This window comes from Carcharodon carcharias, chromosome 11 (genome assembly GCF_017639515.1).
Source record: "Carcharodon carcharias isolate sCarCar2 chromosome 11, sCarCar2.pri, whole genome shotgun sequence".
NCBI lineage: Eukaryota > Metazoa > Chordata > Chondrichthyes > Lamniformes > Lamnidae > Carcharodon > Carcharodon carcharias.
The window spans coordinates 127,336,552-127,349,044 of record NC_054477.1 but is presented as its reverse complement, the minus strand read 5'-3'; the positions used below and the strand labels follow the sequence as shown (position 1 = coordinate 127,349,044).

The 12,493-nt window shown below is 42.1% G+C and overlaps 1 long non-coding RNA gene and 1 other non-coding gene across 2 annotated transcripts; one reads left to right on the top strand and one right to left on the bottom strand.

The window, feature by feature from the left end:
- Nucleotides 1–4,298: 4,298 nt before the first annotated feature.
- Nucleotides 4,299–6,559, top strand: LOC121284349. The gene is made up of 2 exons (XR_005944466.1): nucleotides 4,299–4,377; nucleotides 5,727–6,559. It is a non-coding gene; the product is annotated as an uncharacterized LOC121284349 (long non-coding RNA).
- A 5,161-nt stretch (nucleotides 6,560–11,720) lies between these two features.
- Nucleotides 11,721–11,906, bottom strand: LOC121284529. Its single transcript, XR_005944499.1, has one exon. It is a non-coding gene; the product is annotated as a U2 spliceosomal RNA (small nuclear RNA).
- Between the last annotated feature and the right edge of the window lie 587 nt (nucleotides 11,907–12,493).

Here is a 12,493-nt window from a genome sequence, read left to right as displayed (position 1 = left end):
ATTGATGACCAACATTGGCAGGAGTCTCTTTGGCAGGAGAAGGAAGCTGAGTGTGCAGTTTACTGCCCATTAGGAGCTCCGATAGGGAGAGACCGCTCTGTAAGGAGGTGGAACAGTATGTAAGCAGGGCAGTGGGAAAGTCCTCATTCTATTTCAAGAGGGCCTTTAACATGCGGACCCCACATTCTGCTTTGCCAATGGACCACGAGTACTTTGGGAAGCTGGTATGGTGGTGGAATCTGGCTGCTGCTGCGAAATGCACAAAGCATTCATTGGCAAACCGAGGGCCATTATCGGAAATGAACTCATCTAGGATGCTGTGACTTGAAAACATCTCCTTGCGTGTCTTGATGACCATCTCTGTGGTTGTTGTGTAGAATTTCTTTACCCCACCTATCTGGAGTAATAGTCCATGGTGACCAGGAAGGATCTGCCATTGTAGACAAACAGGTCCACTGCCAGCCTTTGCCATGGTCTGCCGGGGAACTGTGAAGGAATTAACGGCTCTCTCTGGTCCTGACGGTGCAACGCGCAAGTGCGGCAATTGGCAATGGTTTCTTCTATTTCCTTGGAGATACCCAGCCACCAGGCTGCAGATTGGGCCCTACATTTAGTGATCCCAAGATGCCCTCGTGTATCCTCTGGAGGACGGTTTCCTGCAGAGGGGGTCGAATGACTAGCCACTCATCATAGACCAGCAGGTCATCTATGACTGTAAAGTGGCTCTGTCACTCAATCCACGCTTTGGCTGAAGTACCATTTGGTCACTGAAGAGGCTATCCCTGTAGGCAGAGGGAGTGGGTGTGGGCACATAGGCTATTCCTGTAGGTAAGGGAGTGGGTGTGGGCACACAGGCTATCTCTGTATCCAGAGGGAGTGAGTGTGGGCACACAGGCTATCCCTGTAGGCAGAGGGAGTGGGTGTGGGCACACAGGCTATCCCTGTAGGCAGAGGGAGTGGGTGTGGGCACACAGGCTATCCCTGTAGGCAGAGGGAGTGGGTGTGGGCACACAGGCTATCCCTGTAGGCAGAGGGAGTGGGTGTGGGCAAACAGGCTATTCCTGTAGGCAGAGGGAGTGGGTGTGGGCACACAGGCTATCCCTGTAGGCAGAGGGAGTGGGCATGGGCACACTTGTCATTGTGGAGTTGTCCTTGGCAGAGCTGCTGATGCTAGGCCATGGATGCTGGGTGGAGGCTAGTAGTGGCCTCAGAGAAGGCCTCCACTTCCTTGGCAAAGGCAACATCAAAGTAGGCTAGAAGTTCTATGGTGGCCCTTGAAAGGTCATTGGCTGTGGTTTGGTTCTTCCTCTGGACGTAGATGATTTCATTTGCAAAACACACGAAGTGTTGGATCTTGGTGAGTTCCTTCTCATTTAGCAGAAAGACCAGAGGGAGTGGGTTGGCCATGGTCTGTCGGGTAACTGTGAAGGAATTAGTGGCTCCCTCTGGTCCTGACGATGCAACGCACAAGTGCAGAAATTGGCAATGGTTTCTTCTATTTCCTTGGAGGTACCCAGCCTGTTTGTCTACAATGGCAGATCCTTCCTGATCACCATGGACTATTACTCCAGATAGGTGTGCTTGTGGTCTGTCTCTATGGTGCTTTTGAGGATGACGATGTAGTATGAGAACTTTTCACAGGCCCATGTGACCACCAAAGGTTCTTTATCAATGATGTTATACCTGGTTTCTGTGTCAGACAGTCCTCTTGAAGTGTAGTTGATGCGTGCCATCTGATTGCTCCTGAAAGAGGACTGCTCTGAGGCTGTGGACTGGCATCACCTAAGATGGTTGTGGGTCATAGTGGACCAGGATGTCTGTAGAGAGCAGCATCTCCTCGATGCAAGTGAATGCCTGCTCTTGCAGGGAACCCTAAACCCAGGCTTGGTCCTACCTAAGTAAGTGGCTCAGTGGCTCCATGACATGTGCCAGGTGAGGCAAAAACTTCACCAGCTGGTTCACCATGCCCAAGAGGCATTGAAGGTCTGGAACAGAGGAAAGAGTGGGAAAGCCAGTGAGCGCCTTGGTTTTCTTGGGGTCCGCTGTGATACTACTGCTGCTGATGACATGACCCAGGAACTGGATGGAGGTTTTTGAGAACTCGCATTTTTTGTTCAGCATTAGACTCACCTCTTGCTGCTATTCCAGGATTGCTGTGAGCTGCTCGCTGTGAGCTGCTCGCCGTGAGCTACTCGCCGTGCTCTTGTGCCTTGGCCCTGTGGACCAAAATGTCTCCCATGTGGCAAACGACCCCTTCAAGATTTTGACATTGTGCATTGGAACATCTCTGGCGCTGATGTTATCCTAAAGAATAGACGGTTGAAGCAGAATCTACTGCAGGGTTATGAAGGTGGTTAGGAGCTGAAAATCCTCGTCAAGGAGGAGTTGCCAGAAGCCACTGTTACCTTCCAGTTTTGAAAAAACAGTGCTGTGTAAAAGCTCATTCAGGCCCTTGTCCACTGAGGCCATGTGGTGGACCACCCAGCCTTGTTAAGTTGTGTGAGGTCCACACAGATGCAGAGAGAGCTATTCGGTTTACGAGCTGGAACCATTCCTGAGCACCATGTGGTGGGTTGCTTCACTGGGGAAATTACCCCAAGATTCACCAGGTTTATTGAGCTGGAATTGTGTCTCGTCCATGAGGGGGTGGGGGAACCTTCCTCGGAGTGAAGAGGATATTGCCTTGATGTCATTCCTGAGTGTAATTTTGTCAGTGATCTTGAGGCAGCCCAGTGTTGTGAATAGATTTGGGAGCTGTTGTCTATATTTTGAGCCTGGCTGCAGCTGGTTGACCTTGCCGATGCATTGTAAAAAGTGAAGCTCAATACAGGCATCTTGGCTTAGTAGCAAGTAATCCTGGTTAGGGAGCCATAAAGAGGGTTCCATGAATTGATTTGCCACCATATGGCAGTGTACCTTGCATGTTGCCCTTAACCATCAGGCAGAGTCCTCCCATTGCATCGAGCAAGGTGCTGTTGGTTGGAGCTGTAGGTCCTTAAGCCATGCTACCTTGTCAGACAGGACAGTTACCCCTGCACCAGTATCGAACTTAAAATTGGTGAGACGTTCACCAAGATGTCTGTGTTCCAGAATGAGGCATCTCTAATGTCGCCCAGGAAGAAAGGCTGGGAGTCTTCTGGGTCAGTGGAGTCAACTTGTGAATGGCTTTGTCAAGGGGACAGAAGCCTGTTGGAGCAAGTTTGCAGCTTCTGTGCAGAGGTGTGGAGCAAAACTATCCCTTAGAGAAATTTTTGTGCAAATGTTCCAGTTCTGGGATTGATCAGGGCCATAGGTAAGGCCCATTGTTGATGGTAGGGAAGAATTGTGTTCCATCTTTAAAATATTTTAACGTGTGGGTGTCCCTTTAAGAGTGATGGGAATTTCGAGTTGATGTCACCAGTATTGAAGAAGATGGGATTTTCACATGCTTCGCAGTTTTGGTGTGAAATTCAAAATGGCGGTAGTGGTCTGCTGAGGAAGGAGAAGCCTCAAAATAGCTGTGGGTCAGGTTGCTGCTGAGGGTTTGAGGGTTGTTTTAGTTGCGATGGCATGCTGCGGGCTGAGGACTGGGAGGGTAGAATTCTCACTGGCTGGAAGGCTGAAGAGTCGCAAGGGACCCAATTTGGTTTTTTTTTACTTTTTTGTTTTTTTTGTGACATTCCAGGCTTGGGGCACCATGTGGGCAGGGTGCCGAGTCAGAGCTCGGGCTAGCGATGAAATGCACAACAGAGTTTCTGCTTGACTGGATTTTTAAAAATGGTTTACAGGACTGCCTTCCTGGAACTTTGAAAGGATTTTATCTCACCCTGCAGACCGCAGGCTGCTGGCTCTGCTTTCTGGAGCTGATCATCCACAGGGATTCAGTGGAGACTTTTGCTTAAGCTTAACTTCTGCCTTTTTTCTGCTGCGAGGCTTTTGTACTACTGAAACTTTTCAGGTCAACATCTTGCTTCTTGAGTGAGGTTGTTTCAGGGTAGAATCATTGTTGGTGTCCTTTTCTTGAGAGTTCTTCAGTCTTTTGAGAGAGGATGTGGATTTTTACCCCCCCCCCCCACCCCCCCTGCCCACGCCACCATGATGTGTACTGCTGGGGCACCATGAAGCAGTCTTGTGAAGTTACAAAGAAGTCTTTACTAACATTACTGAAATATCTACAGTAGAAGGCGAAGGTAAGAGGACGCCATGCTAGGTCCTTATCTCTAGACTGCACTTAGGTCAGGTGCCTTCTTACCTCATCATGAGGGCAGTCCCGTGTTAACTCTTTAGGTACCACATCCTTCTACCACAGTTTGATACAACTGAGTGACTTGCTGTGGGCAGAATCATATATATGGTAAGGTGGTAGATTTCCTCCCCTGTTGGATATTAGCGAAGCAGGTGAGTATCATGATGCCAGCATTTTATTTTAGATATGTTAAATAATTAAATTTAAGTTTAATTAAAGTGGTGAAGGTGTTCAAATTAATGTCTCCAGAGTATTAGTTTGGGTCTCCAGATTACTAGTCCAGTAACATTTCCATTAAGTTACCATTTCTCTATTGTTTTGCCTGTCAACAATGGTATATCCTTTATATGTAATGATTCTGATTAGCAGTCTGGAGTTATATCAGTACTGCAACACCTGCATCACCCTTCTCGTGAAAAGTCTGAACTGTTCCAGACATTGTGCTCTTGTTTAAAATGGCTGCCAGGGAACATGAGGTCTTTCACTCTCATACCCACACAAAGAAACAAAAATGATCACTGTCGTGGTTTGTTCAGTTCCTGAGCAGATTTTGAAATTTTGTTTTTCTGACCTCTGTTCCTTTGATGACCCTAATGTATTATGAAAATGACCAACATCTGAAACCTTGACTTATCTGCTGCTAGGTGTGCAGTTATTTTTGTTTAAGACCTGCAGCAACTTTGGTCTTTCTTTTGCTTTTTTGCTCTTTTTATGCCTGTTTTGTCAATACGGAGAGAATTCATGAGGGGCAATTTAACCCTCTAAACTCCTCACATTGCTAATATCAATGTCTATCCGAAACAGAATACCTCTGAGTGCAGCAGCTCAGCGTTTTCAGACTTGTTTTCATTTCTAACATTCTACATGTCCGCACCCATGCTGTATGAGAAGGTAGCCTAAATCCCAGACTACAAAAACAGGCCTTTCTCCGGGCACTAGACGAAGAATACAAAAGACTACAATAGCTAGCATAAATACTATTTAATGTTATTCATATGCGATTGAAGAGATGGGCGTCGACTCAGTATTGCAGCAAAGCAAAGGCATTGTTGGGAGATGAAAGGAGGCTTAATGAACAGGAAGCATCATTTCAACAGGCTGACAGTAACCATCCAGAAACTGTATTGTAGCATTGCCATCTATCCTGTGAGTTTTAGGATTAGAGAAAGAGAAAACAGAAAAGAAAGTGCAGTGGAATCTGTTGTAGGCAATAGGTTAGGAAAGAGGCTGGGGGTTGGGTTGGTTGTAGTTCCACTTCCCTAGCCCCAGACTATAGCCTGATGGCAGAGTGTAAAAATGGGTCTGTCAGGAATTTGCTCTGATCGCTTTAGCTCTTTTACATTTCATTATCGTCGCTTTCCGTCGTATTTTAGTGTGTTAACCGCTGAACAGATTTGCCTTTTAAGAAATCCACAGAAAGTTTGTGTCCAATTTGTTTTTCAAATAAGAAAAAAAGACGGTCCCATAAAGCGATTTATCTTGTGTTTTCTTTTGTCTTAAGATTCCACTTGTTCCTCCTTCCTAAAGGATTCAGAGCTGATGAAGCACACTGGCTTTTAAGAGGAGAGACAGGAGACGGAGGTTTCTGCTGGGTCCTGCTGTCCCCGTTTATCTTTTGGTTCCAGCACATCACTTACTGTACCACGCCCCAGCGCTCTCGCCTTACACAGATAGGCAGTTTCAAATTTGTAATACATTTTTACCTATATTTGTTTTTCAACTAGACCAGGCTTTTTTTTTCAAAATAAGGCCAAAAGATGAAATGGATGAATACAACGAGTTGGCATTTTGAATAGAGAACAGCAATCTGATACTTTCTTGTGGTTGAATCGCCTGATGCCGCCTTTTAAGATCATAAAAAGTATAAAGTAAGGCCAGAGCCTGATAAGATAAGTATAAGATATAAAGCTCAGGTCACTGTAGATTAACAGTAGTTATGTCTATAAATTGTAACTATAAAACCACTAAAGCGCTTCTGATGTGCGAAACGAAGCTACATCAAAAATAATTATGTAGTATTAAAATGCCGCGATGTAACTGGAAAATAAGCATTGTGTCGTCGTAAAACCGAAAGAATGAAATTTTGCGGTGCTTGGAAGGACCACGCGGAAGCCCTGTTGATCTGTTGACGAGTTGGTGTCCCTCCCACTCTGAGGCCATCGTCAGCCGCCAGCACAAAGTAATCAAAGATCCCGGCAATTTAATCATTGAAACGCTCACTCCAGAGACGACAGCAGTGTCAATAACATGCTATGTCATTATCTGTTTGTATTTCGCATCGACAGTGTCAGATAAACAGAGTGGAAAATTAAGATTAAAAATATGGTAATTTCATTTCAGGCAGCAGGCTGCATTTACTGCCCCATTATGCTATTGATTACCTTTGAATTCAATTTCTGTTTGAATGCAAACTTTAATCTGTTTTCTTCCGAGCAATTCAACTCCCTGTGGGCTATTTGCAAGTAAGTAACCATTTAATCTGATGGTAACTGGCAAAGCAGCGCCCTAAATAAATTGCATAAATCATCCAGCTCTAACGCACCTATGACTTCAATTTCATATTTTTGGCAAACGCCTGCCTGATGCAGCTTTGCTTGTGGATAATTACAAAGTACAAAGTTTTAATAGAGCAGATATGATAAAAACTCTATTATAGCAGGTCGTGTGTAATGAGGAGCAGTTTTTAATTTCAAAATGCCTATTCATGAAAAGAATGGAAGATTGAACAGAGAGACTCAAAGCTCCAGCAACCTCTCAGGGTAAAGTTGATAGACATCGTAATTACATGGTTAATTTCAGAAATTTACACACGAGTTATGATTTAAAAGAAATCGTTGAGCGCTGACATTTTCATTTTTAAGGAGTCTCTTTATGTGAAATTAATCTGCTGTCTCGTAGCCTTAATTATTTCTAGGCAAAAGGATGAGTGGGATACAAAGTTAAACCTGATTACATTGAAGCCAAATAAATACAAATCAATGTTAACAAGAACTAAAATGGATCTTGCTAACTTTGGTTATATTTCACAATAAGCACTGAAAAGAAATCCACCTCTACACATTGAGTATTAAACTGCAACACCTTTTTATAAACAATAGTAAGGGCAGCCGTCTCCGTACAAATTTGGGCTAAATAGTAACAGGGTGGGTTTACATTTATTTTGCGGAATTTCTGACATAATTTCAGAACTAATAATTAACAGAAGACTGCGTACCCCATCTTTCAGTGCGATATTACAGATATTTTGAATTAAGTTACTAAGAAACAAAATAGAACCGTACACAAATACACATTTTCATTTTACATGCATATTGATTATTTACAGCACCTTTCCGTTAGTTATAACGTGATTCAGTATAGGTTTTTTTAAAGTTCTTAAATACGCGCAATTCCTGGCAGAGTTCTCAACTGTTAATTATTTCGAATCTTTATCATTTCTCCCTGCGATGTTACATATGGAACTGATCCGAATAGTTATCCTATGACTAATTGTACAGTCTGGTACCTGCAATCTATGCCACACATTGTTTAAGATGCATTCGGTACCGAGGTTGTCTATATCACACATCAATACGTTCCATGGAGTATGTACAGACATATCACCCAAACAACGCTGCAGTTCCTCTATGGCGCATATTTTGATATGTTCTTTATGTTACTTATATGGCGCACACAATTTAACCCATGCTTCATACAAGTGCTTTGTTACTTTCCTTCTACACAGTATTGAAATACATGCTAATGTCAGATTTTAAGGAGTTCTATGTAGTAAATATCTATATTACCTATTAGGTTCTTTACAGGAATACAAAATATGTTTAACTTCAAACATATGCTGTCCAGAGTAATAAAGTACTGTATATTTCTATCACTCAGCATAAATTCCAAACAGTAATGTAGTGCCTATTTGTGCGAAAAGCATGTACTGTAAGAAAGTGGCATCTCAATTTCGATCTTGTAATATACAGTACGGAAGCAGTTCTCATTATTTTATACACAGTACAATCTAAAACCCTTTCTGTATCAAATGCAGAACATTTATAACAGGACTTTGTAAACAGAAGTGCTGTATATGTCTCCCATTTCATCACATGCATTCTATACAGATGGCAGAGTTGTGAGTGTGTTCCCTTGCCGCTGTGTAATTGGTGAATGAACGGCTATTCCCATATGAAAGTAGAACTCCCAATCTTAGCTGTAATTAGGGGCAGGGCTCCAGTGGACGCGAGGTCAGGTGGCGTGGGGAATCATTTAAATATAATCATTGTGATGTTGGACTTGTCTTTCCTACAAAGAAACGATGTCTGAAGTTCCAGAGTCACAAAAATAACACCTGTTTTAAAAGGTTCTTTTTAAAATAGAAAACGTTTCAAAAGTGCAATCACGTGAACCGTACACCTTGAACTTAGATTTAGATACTTGTTAACGACTGGTCACAATTTCGAGTACATTTTCCAAACGATCTAGTTTGATTATTAATCTGTGAGGTCCATTATCTCAATTCCCGCCTTCTCTGTTCTCAGACATTGGACATTCGAAGATTCCTTGGTTAACTTGTCACATTTTTAATAAATCGCTATCATCTTCAACGTTTCTACGTGAAAAGAAATGAAAACTAATGTCAGGTTTAATTTGTTATCTTGGATCTGAAAACAGTGATTATTGCTGTGTGTGCTTTGCATGCAGGTACAAAAACGGAGATGGGGTTTAAGTATTAGCAAAACAAGCTGTTCAAAATTTGAAATATTCTAACATGTTTTAAAGATAGTTTTGGAAACAGTTTTCACTAACATATTGACGACACTGTCAACTTCCCGTCAAATTACCAATATGTCTCTTCTTGTTGACTACTTTGATCTGCAAAAGCACAAAACATGAAGAAGGGCATCCATTATTCTCCGAAAATCTGGTAAAATACAGGGCAAATTATATAAACAATGAAACTGGCGTTACGAGGGAATATTTGGAGATATCCGATAATAAGCTGATTCTGCATCGGAAAAATAACTTTCTTTTTTGCTTCTGATCCAGGCTGAGCACTTCTGGTGTCCAGCTTAAATTGTATCCGTCTCTTTGCCCTCGTGGGCACCCGGACGCTGGACATGAATGAAACGTTAGTTTATTGTGCAGCTTAAAGTTTCTCCTTTCAAAAAATATTACAGCGGAGATTAATACACACGCAGGACAATGTGAGCTTCTATTATAGATAGGATACTTCATATATTGCATTGTTCAGACTCGTAATCTATAGCGCGTGCCTCCAATTAGAGGTCTAATAAACACGGCATTCAAATAGTTCGATTCTTATTTTTAAATATTGCAGAATCGACATTTGACCTGCTGCCTGAGATTGTTCGGAACTTCATGGTTGTGGGGAATAGTTGGTATTTTTGTTAGTCGAAAGCCCTCTAGCTATTTCTCAGTCAGACAGATGACTGGAGTGGGTAGTTAAACACTATCATTATGAACTTTTAAAACACACTTCTGCTCCTGTAATTAAATAAAACAGACACCTACCTGACATAGAATTTCGGCAGTGCCAAATAATGTTTGTTTTGTATACACTTCCCCTCCCCCCACCCCATCACTTTTATCCATCTTGTAATTATTCCGGTCCATTAGGGTAGATGTTTTGTCTGCCCTTCAATATTTCATGCTATGCAGTAATTTTAAATATCTGAGCATGCACTTTTCCTCAAGAATTTCGATATTTGCAATTATTAGAGGCGTTTTCAAATGGTTTCTGAATAACCCAGTGATGTGTCTTTCTGTGACGTTACCTGCTGCAGTTTCCTCTACAATGAATTTTAAACAAGTGACACAATGGACCATTTGAGATTGAGTTGACATGTGAACACACACACACATACACACACACGCAAACCATTGACTGTTACCTGCGACCAACAGCTCCATAAAATCAGTGCTTCATGTATACATTTTGCATCCGTTATTACTACGTTCTTTCCGTTGCTTTCTTCGTCCGGAAAACATGAATTTCAATTAACGCTAAGGCAGAGAGGAATTTCATGGAGCACCCAACTGCCGTCTGTCCCTTTAAACTGAAAATTCTGTACATAAGAAGGAATCAAAAGAGAAACAGGAGACTCAGGTTTCCCAAATGTCAGAGATGTCAAAGTCACGATTACTTCTGCTTTTCAACCAAGCTGCCATACACCACACACACACACACATAGGTGGGGAAGTGGCACAATTGTGTCCCTTGACTTTTTTCCACAAGTCTTCACATAGGTTTAAATTGTTACATAACAGGTATACATAGCAAAGCGTCCCTCTGTGTGAATTACATGCCTGCAATTAAGACCAAAATCAAAGTTGTGATAACGGCTGTGCAATTTGTAAACCACGCTAACTATTGGAGAGTGAATGGCAGTTGTAACTCCCGCCTGGTAAAGAAAGAAAGGCTTGCATCGATTGAACACTTATCATTTCCCTCAGAAACTTTCATAGCGCCTCATATACAATTAATTATTTTGAACTACAGTGACTATTATGTAGAGAAATGGACAGCCATTTGTGCACAGCAAGACCGCCAATTAGACAAAGGACAATGAAACCGTTCCTGATAAGTATTGAGGGAGGGCAGGGACCAGCACATCAGAAGAAATATTTGCTTTTCTGTCACGATCTCGAGCTTCTATCAGAGCGACGAACGAGGATCTAGAAGGACAGCACTTGTGACAATGGTGTCCTCCCTTAGTATTGTATTAGAATATCAGACCTGAATCTATTTTATATCTAGAATGTTCTGTAATATACCAGGTTGGGTCATTCTGCTATAATTAGCTATGTGAATTGCTGCCAATTAAACCAGTATGTAATTGCAGTATTTGACTCTGTTCTATTACGTAACACCTTTTTTATGACACTAAAGGGTAAACATAAAAATAAGAGATCTATTTTGAATAAGAGGTAAAACTAATTAATTAATTGGAGTGGGCCAACTGCAATAGGGTAAGAACAGATCTGGCCCAAGTAAATTGGAATCAAAACAAAAACAAAAATACCTGTAAAAACTCAGCAGGTCTGACAGCATCTGTGGAGAGGAACACAGTTAACGTTTCGAGTCCGTATGACTCTTCAACAGAAGACTGGCTGGCAAGACTTGCAACAGAACAAGGGGCTGCCTTTGAAGAGGACCTTGTTCAGATACAGTCCAGGTATATCCCGACAGGGGGGAAAGGTAAGACAAACAAAGCCAGATGACGAAAGAGATAGAGAGTAAGTTGAAGCAAAAAAAAATGCATATAACAGAAATAAAAGCAAAATACTGTGGATCTTTTAAATTTATTCCTTCATGGAATGTGGTGTTGTTGACAAGGCCAGCCTTTGTTGTCCATCTGAACTGAATGGCTTGCTAGGCTGTTTCAGAGGGCAGTTAAGAGTCAACCACATTGATGTGGGTCTGGAGTCACATATAAGCCAGACCAGGTAAGGATGGCAGATTTCCTTCCCTAATGGTTATTTTTCTTATTTTTTGTGCACAGTTGCCAGAGATACTGCAATACCGGGTCGATGCATGGAGTGGACGGAGCAAGCCTCTATTCCATCTCCCTGCTCCAAAAATCAATTTAATATATGGTCCCCAGATAAGGGACATATCAGATATTAAACTGATAAGAACAGATACTACACTTGATCTTAGCCAACCAAATGAGTTTTTACAACAATTGATAGTTTTATGGTCACTGTTGCTGAGACAAGCTTTATATTTCAATTAGGTAATTGAATTAATATCCACCAGCTGCCATCATGGGATTTGAATCAATGTCTCCAGAGCATTAGTTTGGGCTTTGCTCATGTAGTAACATTATCACTATGCCACCACCACCCCTTAAGTACTGGATGTTGGAAATCCAAAATAAACAGAAAGTGCTGGAAATCCAAAATAAACAGAAAGTGCTGGAAATACTCCGCAGGTCTAGCATCCATGGAGAAAGAAGCAGAGTCAAATATGGCTTCTTCAGATCATATGCCATAAGCATACGACAGATGTCAGGTTGATAATACAAGTGAGAAAGTTCAGAGGGAAAGTGAAAAACAACAAAGAGAAGCAGATAGAGTATGAGAAGACTCTGGTAGCTAACATAAAGTGGAATCCAGAAGTTTTCTGGAGGCATAAAATAATAAGTATTATCTAATGAACAGTTGGTAAAAGGAGCAGTGGGGCCGATTAGGGATCGAGAATGGTTCCAGGGATAAGGGAGTGAATAGGCTGAAGAAGCTGGGTTGATTTCCTCAAAAAAA